The sequence below is a fragment of the Schistocerca gregaria genome, chromosome 5, assembly GCF_023897955.1.
Source record: "Schistocerca gregaria isolate iqSchGreg1 chromosome 5, iqSchGreg1.2, whole genome shotgun sequence".
NCBI lineage: Eukaryota > Metazoa > Arthropoda > Insecta > Orthoptera > Acrididae > Schistocerca > Schistocerca gregaria.
In genome coordinates, this window is record NC_064924.1 from 138,720,624 (window position 1) to 138,734,009 (window position 13,386).

A 13,386-nucleotide genomic window follows, 5' to 3' on the forward strand; every position below is an offset into this window, starting at 1 on the left:
CAGAGTTATAATTTTGTCCTCAGTTTTTTTCAGCGTTTTGGGATTAATATAATATATTCTTGCTGCAAGAGATGGTAGGACTTGTAGAATCATTGTGTACTCTCACACTCAGAGTTTCTGTTGTATATTTGTTTGATTAGGCTACAGTATCTATTTGAAATTTTCCCCATATGTATTTGGGTGTTTTCCATGCTATGAGTTTCCGTCTTGGTTTTTGAAATTGTATGGATATAGTTTTTGTGTTAAATTTTTGACATTAATGAATGAGATGTTCCCTATTTTTGTTCATGCATTTGCATGTGCACAGGGCTGTGATTTGTTTGCTTTTTCTCTTTGCCTAGTTCTGCTGTGAACTCTCCTAATACAGTTTGAATAGGTCTTTCTAGTATTTTGTTTGTTATTTCTTCCATGCCTTCCTAAAAATCTTAGACTTCCCTTGCATTGGTCATTATGGATCTTTTGTTTCCTGGTTTGAAATGTATTCTGAAGATGCTTTCTCATAGTGAATTGAAATATAAGGTGTTGTCTGTCACTGATTCATGTCCTGCCAATCCTCCATGACACATTGTTGGTGTTCCTCTTAAGATAGATTTTCATTTGTATATACTGTAGTTTTCGGTATTAAAGTGGTAATGCAAGGATTTCCATGTGGAACTTTTCCAGTGTATCCACTAAGTGTTAAAGTTTGTGTAGTATGACCAGTGTATTTGAAGCAAATATGCCATTATCGTTTTTCTGATGAGGTTTTGAGAACCTGCTGACAAGGAGTATTCAGCACATTTTCTGGGAGCTGGGGTAGTAGATATCTTTCCTGTTGATCCATCATAATTATTTGAAAATGAAAGTGATTGTGATGCTCTCTGTTCAAGATACCACCAGTTAAGGATTTAACGGCTGCCATCAGGACATATTTGTAGCAGCTGCACCAGTTTAATGAACAGGTGCTGGCCACTAGCTGCTGAATGTCAGAACAGATGCTAATTGGTTTAATCCTGTGTTAGACAGGAAGCAGTTATGAAGGTAGGTGCAGTGCACATTCAGCACAGAGAGAGATGGACAATTTGTTGCGACACAGCCAATATTCTTCTGTCAGTTAATGCTGTGTGATAGTTGGCAATGAACCAGCATGCATATTGTTCCCTAGTGAAGTGCATTCTTTGGAACAAGAACACGCAACTAGATGACTCACATTCAGCAAGCTTTATAATGAAAAGTTCAACAATCATATCGCTGCCAGTTTCTCTGTCATAACCATCATCTTGCAGGTACTGAGATGCTGTCTGTTGCCTCATGTGTAAGTTCCTTGACATCTGTAATTTTAAATTTATTGTACTTTTCCATTATATATGCTTTTAATTGAGTCAATACCAGCTCAATTGGATGGTAATGGCAATAGTATGGGGGTAATCTAACAATGCACTGTCCATACTGTTTTGCAGTTTCATCTATCTCATAAGTTCTATATGCAGGCTTGTGACCATTGACAAGAACCAGCAATTCTGCTCTGGTATGTGGCAAACCATAAGGTATTCCATTAAATGAAACCATGCAACAATGTCCACCTTTTTGGAATTTATAGTTGTACTTACGTACATTTGCACTGAATAGATGTTCATGTTATCTGTGAGAATAACTGAACACACAGGGATATATGGTATCAATTGTTTTTTAATTCTATTTATTGGTCCTGTTGTGTACAAAGAGCTTATTCAGAAGATATTCGACAAGTCAAGTAATAAGCACACAGCTGAAAGTCATTTCTAGGCATATTTATCTAAGGTTATAATAATACAATTTATACATAAGTATTTATATGACACATTTCATGAATTTAAATATTCTTCAATGGAGTAAAAGCAGTGATGCTGTTAATATGACTTTAGCCATTTTCCAAAGGTACCGACCACAGTATAGCTTTTACGTTTTCAGGAAGTTTGTTGTAAAGCTCAACTCCCACGTGAAAAGTACTTTTTTAGCACATAAACTGTGCTGATTTGAGTTATATGTAACTTTCTGTTTTGTATGGTGAAGTGCCTCCCCCCATGAACCACGGATCTTGCCGTTGGTGGGGATGCTTGCATGCCTCAACGATACAGATGGCCGTACCGTAGGTGCAACCACAATGGAGGTGTACCTGTTGAGAGGCCAGATGAACGTGTGGTTCCTGAAGAGGGGCAGCAGCCTTTTCAATAGTTGCAGGGGGCAACAGTCTGGATGACTGACTGATCTGTCCTTGTAACACTAACCAAAACGACCTTGCTGTTGTGGTACTGCCAACGGCTGAAAGCAAGGGGAAACTACAGCCATAATTTTTCCCGAGGGCATGCAGTTTACTGTATGGTTTAATATTCCGAAGGTAAAATAGTCCCCCATTCGGATCTCCAGGCAGGGACTACTCAAGAGGACGTCGTTATCAGGAGAAAGAAAACTGGCATTCTACGGATCGAAGCGTGAATTGTCAGATCCCTTAATTGGGCAGGTAGGTTAGAAAATTTAAAAAGGGAAATGGATAGGTTAAAGTTACATATAGTGGGAATTAGTGAAGAGCGGTGGGAGGAGGAGCAAGACTTCTGGTCGGTTGAATACAGGGTTATAAATACCAAATCAAATAGGGGTAATGCAGGAGTAGGTTTAATAATGAATAAAAAAATAGGAGTACGGGTAAGCTACTACAAACAGCATAGTGAACGTATTATAGTGGCCAAGATAGACACAAAGCCCATGACTACTACAGTGGTACAAGTTTATATGCCAACTAGCTCTGCAGATGATGAAGAAATTGAAGAAATGTATGATGAGATAAAAGAAATTATTCAGGTAGTGAAAGGAGACGAAAATTTAATAGTCATGGGTGACTGGAATTCGACAGTAGGGAAAGGGACAGAAGGAAACATAGTAGATGAATATGGATCGGGGCTAAGAAATGAAAGAGGAAGCCATCTGATAGAATTTTGCACAGTGCATAACTTAATCATAGCTGACACTTGGTTCAAGAATCGTAAAAGAAGGTTATATACATGGAAGAATCCTGGAGATACTAAAAGGTATCAGATAGATTATATAATGGTAAGACAGAGATTTAGGAACCAGGATCTAAATTGTAAGACATTTCCAGAAGCTGATGTGGACTCTGACCACAATCTATTGGTTATGAACTTTAGATTAAAACTCAAGAAATTACAAACAGGTGGGAATTTAAGTAGATGGGACCTGCATACATTGTCTAAACCAGAGGTTGTACAGAGTTTCAGGGAGAGCATAAGGGAACAATTGATAAGAATGGGGGAAAGAAAAAAAGTAGATGAGGAATGGGTAGCTTTGAGGAATGAAATAGTGAAGGCAGCAGAGGACCAAGTAGGTAAAAAGACGAGGACTAGTAAAATCCTTGGGTAACAGAAGAAATACTGAATACAGGCATGGCTAGAGGACAAATGTAAGGATGTAGAGGCTTATCTCACTAGGGGTAAGATAGATACAGACTACAGGAAAATTAAAGAGACCTTTTGAGAAAAGAGAGCCACTTGTATGAATATCAAGAGCTCAGAACGAAACCCAGTTCTAAGCAAAGAAGGGAAAGCAGAAAGGTGGAAGGAGTATAGAGAGGGTCTATACAAGGGCGATGTACTTGAGGACAATATTATGGAAATGGAAGAGGATGTAGATGAAGATGAAATGGGGGATACGATACTGCATGAAGAATTTGACAGAGCACTGAAAGACCTGCGCCAAAACAAGGCCCCGGGAGTAGACAACATTCCATTAGAACTACTGACGGCCTTGGGAGAGCCAGTCCTGACAAAACTATACCATCTGGTGAGCAAGATGTACGAGACAGGCGAAATACTCTCAGAATTCAAGAAGAATATAATAATTCCAATCCCAAAGAAAGCAGGTGTTGACAGATGTGAAAATCACTGAACTATCAGTTTAATAAGGCACAGCTGCAAAATACTAACGTGAATTATTTACAGATGAATGGAAAAACTGGTAGAAGCCGACCTTGGGGAAGATCAGTTTGGATTCCGTAGAAATGTTGGAACACATGAGGCAATACTGACCTTACGACTTATCTTAGAAGGAAGATTAAGGAAAGGCAAACCTACGTTTCTAGCATTTGTAGACTTAGAGAAAGCTTTTGACAATGTTGAGTGAAATACTCTCTTTCAAATTCTGAATGTGGCAGGGGTAAAATACAGAGAGCGAAACGCTATTTACAATTTGTACAGAAACCAGATGGCAGTTATAAGGGTCGAGGTAGATGAAAGAGAAGCTGTGGTTAGGAAGGGTGTGAGACAGGGTTGTAGCCTCTCCCCGATGTTATTCAATTTGTATATTGAGCAAGCAGTGATGGAAACAAAAGAAAAATTTGGAGTAGGAATTAAAATACATGGAGAAGAAATAAAAACTTTGAGGTTCGCCGATGACATTGTAATTCTGTCAGAGACAGCAAAGGACTTAGAAGAGCAGTTGAATGGAATGGATAGTGTCTTGAAAGGAGGATATAAGATGAACATCAATAAAAGCAAAACGAGGGTAATGAAATGTAGTCGAATAAAGTCGGGTGATGCTGAGGGTATTAGATTAGGAAATGAGGCACTTAAAGTAGTAAAGGAGTTTTGCTATTTGGGGAGCAAAATAACTGATGATGGTCGAAGTAAAGAGAATATAAAATGTACACTGGCAATGCCAAGGAAAGCTTTTCTGAAGAAGAGAAATTTATTAACATCGAGCATAGATTTAAGTGTCAGGAAGTCGTTTCTGAAAGTATTTATATGGAGTGTAGCCATGTATGGCAATGAAACATGGACAATAAATAGTTTGGACAAGAAGAGAATAGAAGCTTTCGAAATGTGGTGCTACAGAAGAATGTTGAAGATTAGGTGGGTAGATCACATAACTAAAGAGGAGGATTGAGTAGGATTGAGGAGAAGAGAAGTTTGTGGCACAACTTCACTAGAAGAATGGATCGGTTGGTAGGACATGTTCTGAGACATCGAGGGATCACCAGTTTCGTATTGGAGGGCGGTGTGGAGGGTAAAAATCGTAGAGAGAGACCAAGAGATGAATACACGAAGCAGATTCAGAAGGATGTAGGTTGCAGTAGGTACTGGGAGATGAAGGAGCTTGCACAGGATAGATTAGCATGGAGAGCTGCATCAAACCAGTCTCAGGACTGAAGACCACAACAACACAATGGTGAAGTGATCATGTATATCACTGTCTTTTTGGAGTCTGCAGCCCTTACCTATTACATTTATTTTAGAAAATAAAAGAGTATCCATAATATATACACATACTAATGGAGGGATACCAGGTTTCTTGAAGAGGAGTTTACAAGTGTCTCCAGGTTTGCACCCAGACAAGATTCTAATGGCCCTTGTTTGTAGTTTAAAAGTGCTATTAGCTGTTTTAGTTTCCCCGGAGAGTGACTCCATATCTAAGAAGAAAATGAAAGTAGGTATGGTATGCACTCATTACTGCTTTCTCACTACAGCATGATTTTAGTGAGAAAAGAAGGCAACATGTATTGCACAGTTCTGCATTGAATATTCAATATGTTTATACCATTTTTCGTTGCTCTGCAGCTAAAGATCTTAAAATTTCGTTTCATGCATTGACAGAGACCAATGGAATAAACATGTGGTTGTTACGAGCATTGCAGAATTTTAGCGCAATGGTTTTTTTATTGTTTATTATAAGATGATTATTCTGTGCCCAACTGCTGAAATGTTTTGTGACTATGTTCGCTGACTACTGTAACTGTTCATTGCTGTCTCCTTTTAGTAGCATTTGGGTGTGATCTGCAAATATGACAGCTAAAGATCTTAAAATTTTGTTTCAGGCATTGATAGAGACCAATGGAATAAACATGTGGTTGTTAGGAGCATTGCAGAATTTTAGTGCAATGGCTTTTTATTGTTTATTATAAGATGATTATTCTGTGCCCAGCTGCTAAATTGTTTTGTGACTATGTTCGCTGACTGCTGTAACGGTTCATTGCTGTCTCCTTTTAGTAGCATTTGGGTGTCATCTGCAAATATGACTGTTTTATGTGTATCAACATTTAAGTTTAGATCATTTGTGTACGGAAGAAAAAAAAGGGTTCCAATACAGATCCTTGGGGTGCACTGCATTTAATTTGTTCATAGTCAGATGAATGATCGGATACAGTTTTTAGTTTGACATTTGTGTGCTTCATGCACACTGTCTGCTTACTATTAGTAATGAAGGAAAAGATCCAGTTGTTGGACAGACCTCGAATACCATGTCTTTCAAGCTTTGATAGCAGAATTTTATGATCCACCATGTCAAAAGCTTTTGACAGGTCAATAAATACTCGTTTTGATTCCTGTTTTTTGTCCATCAGGTTTAGGATGGAATTGATGCACTCATAAATAGTAGTTGTTCTTGACCTCTTATTTCTGAATCCAATTTGAAAGAACTGTGTTAATGTACAAATGAAGGTGTTGAATTTTTCACTTATATCGTTCATTTTGTACAGTTTTGGCCATTTTTCTTTCTGTAATAAGCTGTTGAAGTAGTTTACATTAACCTGATTATAGCTTATACATTAGGTTCTTAAAAACGCGTTGTTCATTACACAGGACGTTGTTTTTACTTATAAATTTCATAAGTTTGTCATATATAGCTTTTTCTAATACTTTTGAGATGCACGAGGAAATTTTGATGGCTCTGTAGTTATTTATGTTATCTTTCTCACTTTTTTTATATACCAGAATAACTTTTCATGTTTTCAATAAATCAGGAAAAGTGTCTACCTGAAGTGATCTATTACATAAATGTGTCAGTATTTCAATTAGGTTTGACGCACACTTCTTTAATATTGTTCCAGGTACACAATCAATTGTTTAGTCCTTTCATTTCTTTAGCTACTAGATCTTGGGAAATGGAAATGATGTACTTTGATCTTCTACAAGCACTTATTTGATATTCGTTTAAGTGGGTGCTCTTATATAAGTTTGATTGTAGCATACTAACAGCAATATCTGTAAAAAAAAATGTTAATTGCGTTGGCTACTTCTAAGGGGTTTGTTACATATTCACCTTTAGCATACTTGCTGAATATTATGCACAGAAAAACGTTTTCTGTGAAAACATCCAGCTCACCAACTTCCTTTTCGTGGTTGTGTTGCATGCGACTTGAAAACAGTTGAGTTCCACACTTGCATATGTGCCTTAGCATCACTGGATATTCTCTAAATGGTCTTCAAACCAATACCACAGGCTTCAGCTGTTTGCTCCCAGCATATGGCAGTGGCACAGCGTGTTCCTTGTGTCAGTGTGGATTCAGTATAGACGGTCTTTTAAAGCACTGACACACATGGATCAATATTCCTTTTACTTGTTTGTACAACACTTAGCATGATTGCTTTTATGGCATGTCTGTCTGGAACAACAGGGAAGGAAAGGCTATGAGCAAAACTTAGCCAATGGCATGCTGACTGACCTCCCTCCAGGACGACAATGCGACTGCAGCGGCCCCTACATAAAGACAACATAAGTTCTGTTCCAGACTGGTGGGAGACCGCCTCGATAGCAGCTTCAACGTTAGCCACTTCATTAGAACTCTTTGCATAGCACACACTTATGTTTTGCCTATTCTGAAGAAGACTGTTTATTTTGTATGTTGCCTTTTGCTCGCAACACATCTATCAGAGTTAAGTATTGTAATTGTCTTGTTTGTAATAAAACTCATTAGTGTTTGATTGTCTAGCAAACCAAGTGTACAGGATTCCCAGATAAAAAACTGCTTATCATCACTAATACTGAACACAATGAGGGCAAAATAATCACTTGGCATGGTACACTAAGACTGAAATGAACAGTAACCTTAAGAATAAAGCATCGCCCACACAGAACGAAGACAAGAATGTCAGTGATGTGCGATTGGCTGTGATTCACGTGGTACATTTCCAGATGCTTCTGCACATTCGACCTTGACCTGCCTTTATAGCTGCTCTCTCCTATCTGCTATTTGGTCCACCTTGGGTGTTTTATTTCCCCAGTACCAATCATCTATGAAGGGCTTTTCCCTAACCACCACCCGGGAAGGCATCAAATGGGGATCCAACAATCCCACATGGGAATATAATTCTTCTTAATTTTGTTTTAACAGTTTTTTTTTACAAATTCTTGCAACACTGATGTACTATACAATATTACTTAGGCTAAAATTCAGGGTTGATCAGATATTCTTATGTATTACACCAAAAAGATGGTAAAATATTCATTATGCTGCAACTATTTTCAACAATATGCAGACTTTTTTAGTTCATGGTGTTGACCACATATCAGTTCTTGTAAGAAATCTTAGATATGTAGTCCATGCTGTGGAAGCAAGTGGCCCGGTGTATGGTACACCATATAATGTCATGGGCTGGATGAATAGAGACAGCTAGAATATTTTTTTGCCGACTGCTGTATCCCGAGCCAAACTTGTTTCCTGAGCTTTATGTTAGGGCACCTGATAGTGTTAGGTTTAACAGATATTTCTTGCTCGCTGTTTCCTTCCATTTTTGTTAGTAATCTGAGTTGCACCCATGATTTCAGAACTGGCCTTTATAGGCTTTTAACCAAGCACATTACTTGACCCTGTGGGGCTGTACTGTGTACTAGCTGATGCTGCCAAACAGCAGAGAAGAATATAAATTCACCTGATAGCCCAGGTGTTTCAATTTCTTGAGATGGAAAATCAGAATAGGCTTCTTGTAGTTAAAGTGTCTTGATACGTCACTAGTAGTTATCTTTCTCTCTTGGATGGACCTGATAGCAGTTTCACTATCTAGCTAATCTTTTTTTCCCATCTTGACGTCCATGTTAATCTTAGGCATATTAGAGTGTCTTTCTTCCATCTGAAATGAAGCACAGATTTCCATGATTATAAAACATGCTAATAACTATATATCTGCTGTGTTATGGGATAGAATTGTTCAGTTACCTTTCTTATAAGCAATATTGTTTGTATATGGATTAATGTAAAGTGTGTTATTCCTCTGAGCTCATCAATGGAACTATGTGTGTTGGAGCACAAAGATACAACATACTGTCTGCAATTTTGGAGCTTCTTGTTTTGTTTAACTTGTGAACAGAGCCCTCAAAATTTTCATTATACACAGGAACCTCACTTAGCGCACATCTCTCGTAATGCACAATTATCATAATGAGTAAAACAAATTGTAAGAAAATGAGTCTCTTAATGAGCAATGTTTCGCTTAACGAGTGATAATGATTCATTGTCTTGTCACCAGCCATTCATACACGGTGGGGGAACGTTCAACAATATGAACATGTACCATTGTTGGCAGTGACATATGTGTTAAATCCTGCCTAGTCATCAAAGGTGGGTGTCTAGGAGAACTGCTTTCTCAGTTCGCTAGACAACAATTCAAGCAAATCGTGTTGATAAGTTTTATTACAAAAAAGTAAATGGCATTACTTAATTTTCAGTATTGCAGAGATGTGTCGCAAGTAAAGGGCGACAGACGAAATAACCGAGTTTCTTCAGTATAACAATTCCAGGTTTGAGCTACATAGAATGTACAAGCAAAGTAATGAGCTTTGACGCCTCTGTTTAGGTCGGTAGTCTTGAAGCTTCTAGTAGAACTCCAATGCAACCCTTTTTTATTTATTTATTTTTTTATTATTTTTTTGTGTCAGTTGTTGAAGAAAGGCCCATCGGCTTTGCTGATTCGTTGTGTACTTTTGTGTGTGTTTGATGGTTGTACTGTAGTGGCACTCTTTATTTAGCTTTGCGTGCAGGAATGTTATTGTTATCAGACTTCCGTCTGCCAGCCCGCCTTCTTGGATGGTGGTTTGCTCTTCTTCCTCAGAGTTAGGTTGTTAGATGTTCTCGTTGTCTTCTTAGTTTTTCCTGGTGTTTCGCCACTGGGTTGTCGTACCTTGTTTTTTCCTGTTTTCCTAGTTTGGAATGTCAAAATTCGAGTCGTAATTTATTTTAGTAAGTATTATTAGAGTCCTGGTACTTATCCTATTGAACTATGAGCTTTCTACCGGGTGATTTACAGAAATGGGTAATAATCTAAGCTATCTATGGCTTTATATGTTTAATCTGATCTACTTGGTGCTACTTCAGTCCGATGGCTCTTTGATTATGCTATGTTGTACGTGTTGTTTGTGGCAGTGCTTTGGTTTGCTGGTGCCTACATTAGTCAGCTGTTTGCAGTTGTCTGTTATGACATCTAATTTGTTGTAGATCCATGTTGCTAGTTTTCTAATTGTTTCCTCTAGCATGTCCATCTCCATGACCTTATGGAGGTCCCTGATGCATGCCCATGGTGCGATGCCTAGGATCCAGTACAGCACTTTGTTTTGGGCGATCTGCAACTGGTGTCTTTTGGTTCTGCTTGCGGTCAACCATGAGGTGCAGCCATATGTCATCATAGGCAGGACTGTAGTTTTGTATACACTTCATTTCTTGTTTGAGGTTTCTATTTTTGAATATGGGGATGAGGGCCTTAGCTAGCTTTTGAGCTTTCTGTTTCTTTTCCTTGATGTGCTGGTGGCAGAGCAGCTTCTTGTCCAATGTGATGCCCAAGTACTTCATTTGATCACTCCAGGGTAGCTCCTGCGCGTTTAGTCTTAGGTTTTCCACAAGGACATGTCTTTTCCTCGTGAAGTAGACTGCAGCCGATTTCCCTGCAGTTTATTTTGGCGGCACCATAATTCCACTAGGGACGCTTTCCACTGTAGCTTTTTGATGTTGGTGAAATGACGTTTTCCACTTGTAAAAAAGGCCATGTCCTCGGCGAACTGGGCAATGTTCACTCCTGGCTTAGAGGAATCAGAGGAATATCATTGGTGTAGATGTTAAATATCGTTGGTGATAGAACTGACCCCAGAGGTATCACTGCACTTAGTGGCCATATGGACGAGTATTTTCCGTCAATTTCGACCACACAGTGTCTGTTGTACAAGAAGGTGTCTATGATCTTGACGTAAATGGTTTGGACGGTTGTCTGTCTCAGGAGTTGCCATATCATATTCTGATGCCACACCTTATCAAACACCTTTTCCCAGTCAAGGAACATGGCAGCTGTTGAAATTTCGTAGTTCATGTTATGAGAGATGTGCTCTGTTATCCAAAGCACTTGGAGCTCAGCAGAGACTTTCCTTTGTAAGCCAAACTGTCTACGCACATGGTGTTTTCTTCAGTAAGAGCTTTTTGTATACAGCTTAGTATGCCCTCTCTAGGATTTTCTCCATGGTATGTAAGAGGCTTATTGGTCGATTGTTGGCTGGTGGGCTGGGGTTTTCGCCTGCCTTCGCGATTTTGATAAGATCCACTTTCTTCCATGTTGTGGGGAAGTAGTTTAGTTGCAGACATCGGTTTATTATTCTGTTCAGGAGGGCGAGGGGCTTCCTGGAGAGGTTTTTAAGGTGTATGTGCATGACTTTGTTGAGGTCTGGTGCTGTTTTGCCACTTCTCTTACATATCTCTTTTCTCACTTCACAGGGTGTGGCTCGTTCTGCTGGTGTGACTGGTACTGTGTTCCTGAGTGCTTCGGTTTCTCGTCTAATACAGGGATTAGTGAACATAGCGAGACTGAATATTGTAACCCCCAAATCCTCCAAAAATTAAAGAAAAATATACCTATTCAAAAAGCAGAAAAAATTCACTGGAAGCCTTCCTGAGAAACAATTTCCATTCCTTCAAAATTAATGATATAAGTGTAGAGCAAATGTGGCTTGAATTCACAGAAACAGTAGAGGCAGCAATTGAGAGATTTATACCAAATAAATTAACAACCGCCGGAGATGACCACCTTGGTACACAAAACGAGTCAGAACAATGTTGCAGAAACAACGAAACAAACATGCCAAATTTTAACAGACGCAAAATCCCCCAGATTGGCGATCTTTTACAGAAGCTCGAAATTTAGATTGGACTTCAATGTGTGATGCTTATAACAGTTTCCATATCGAAACTTTGTCCCGGAACCTGGCTGAAAACCCAAAGAAATTTTGGTAGTATGTGAAGTATGTTAGCGGAAAGAAACAATCAATGCCTTCTCTGCGCAATAGCAATAGATGTGCCATCGAAGACAGTGCTGCCAAAGTAGAGTTACTAAACGCAACCTTCCGAAATGCCTTCACAAAAGAAGACGAAGTAAATATTCCAGAATTCGAATCAAGAACAGCTGCCAACTAGAGTAACGTAGAAGTAAATATCCTCGGAGTAGTGAAGCAACTTAAATCACTTAATAAAAGCAAGTCTTATGGTTCAGATTGTATACCAATTAGGTTCCTTTCAGAGTGTGCTGATGCATTATCTGCATACTTGACAATCATCTACAACCATTCGCTAGACGAAAGATCCATACCCCAAGACTGTCAGGGGGGTCACAGTTCATAGTAAGCGACAGAAAGTCATCGAGTAAAACAGAAGTGATTTCTGGCGTTCCCAAGGTAGTGTTAAGGCCCGTCCACACGCAACGATCTGTCTGCGCAAATGGCTGCGCACATCACATCTGCGCAGACAGATCGTTGCGCGTGGACAGAAGATTTGCACTAACCTGAGGTGTGTGCAAACCTGGAAGTTGGAGTTCGAGGTTTGAGCGAAACCTCTTAAATCTGTGGGTTCAAACCACATCTGCGCAGACAATTTGGAGCGTGTGGACAGGAGATCGCCGCAAATCTGTCGCGAAACAGCTGTTCACTCAGTCTAGTGTTTGTATTTGTGCGCACAGGGCATTAAAATGGCTGATACTCGTCAGTGTTCTCGAGAGTTTGTTAGTGAATTCATTGAAATATATAGAAACCACCCATGTTTGTGGAAGATTAAAAGTAAAGAATATAGTGACCGAGACGAAAAGACAATGCTCTAAATGAAAAATTGCGGGCAGTTGACGCCTCGGCAAACAGAGAAACGGTAATAAAAAAAATCGTTGCGAACAGGCGAAATTATTTGCGGATGGATGTCGAAACTTATAATTATCTCTTAAAGCTTGTGACCTCTCATATTATGAGAAAAAAATACTTGTATGAGAAGGGCAATTTCCCCTCATGAACGGCTGGCGGTAACATTAAGACTAGCAACAGGAAGGAGCTACAAGGATTTGGAATTTTCAACTGCAATATCGAAACAAGCGTTGAGTAAAATAATACCCAACACATGTGAAGCTATTTACGCTGTCCTGAAGGATGAGTTCATGAAGGCAAGTCAAGTAAATTAAGTCTGTCAGTGAACTGTTTATCGAAAAGAGTCATCCAAAGTTCAGAAGTCTAGATCTGGTGTAAGAGTAGATCAAGTATACCAGCCAACGCTATGGTATTTTGATCTGCTTGGCTTTCTTGGTGATCAAGAAACGCCAAAATCAAGCAGGAGCACAATTGAAGATGAAATTG

The 13,386-nt window shown here is 39.1% G+C and overlaps 1 long non-coding RNA gene across 1 annotated transcript in view; it reads left to right on the forward strand.

Annotated features, from left to right (window-relative positions):
- The first annotated feature begins 1,060 nt into the window (after positions 1-1,060).
- Positions 1,061-13,386, forward strand: part of LOC126272367 (uncharacterized) — a 32,225-nt gene continuing 19,899 nt past the window's right edge. Inside the window, exon 1 of the long non-coding RNA XR_007549218.1 lies at positions 1,061-1,294. This is a non-coding gene — a long non-coding RNA (uncharacterized LOC126272367). The remainder of the gene's footprint in view (positions 1,295-13,386) is intronic.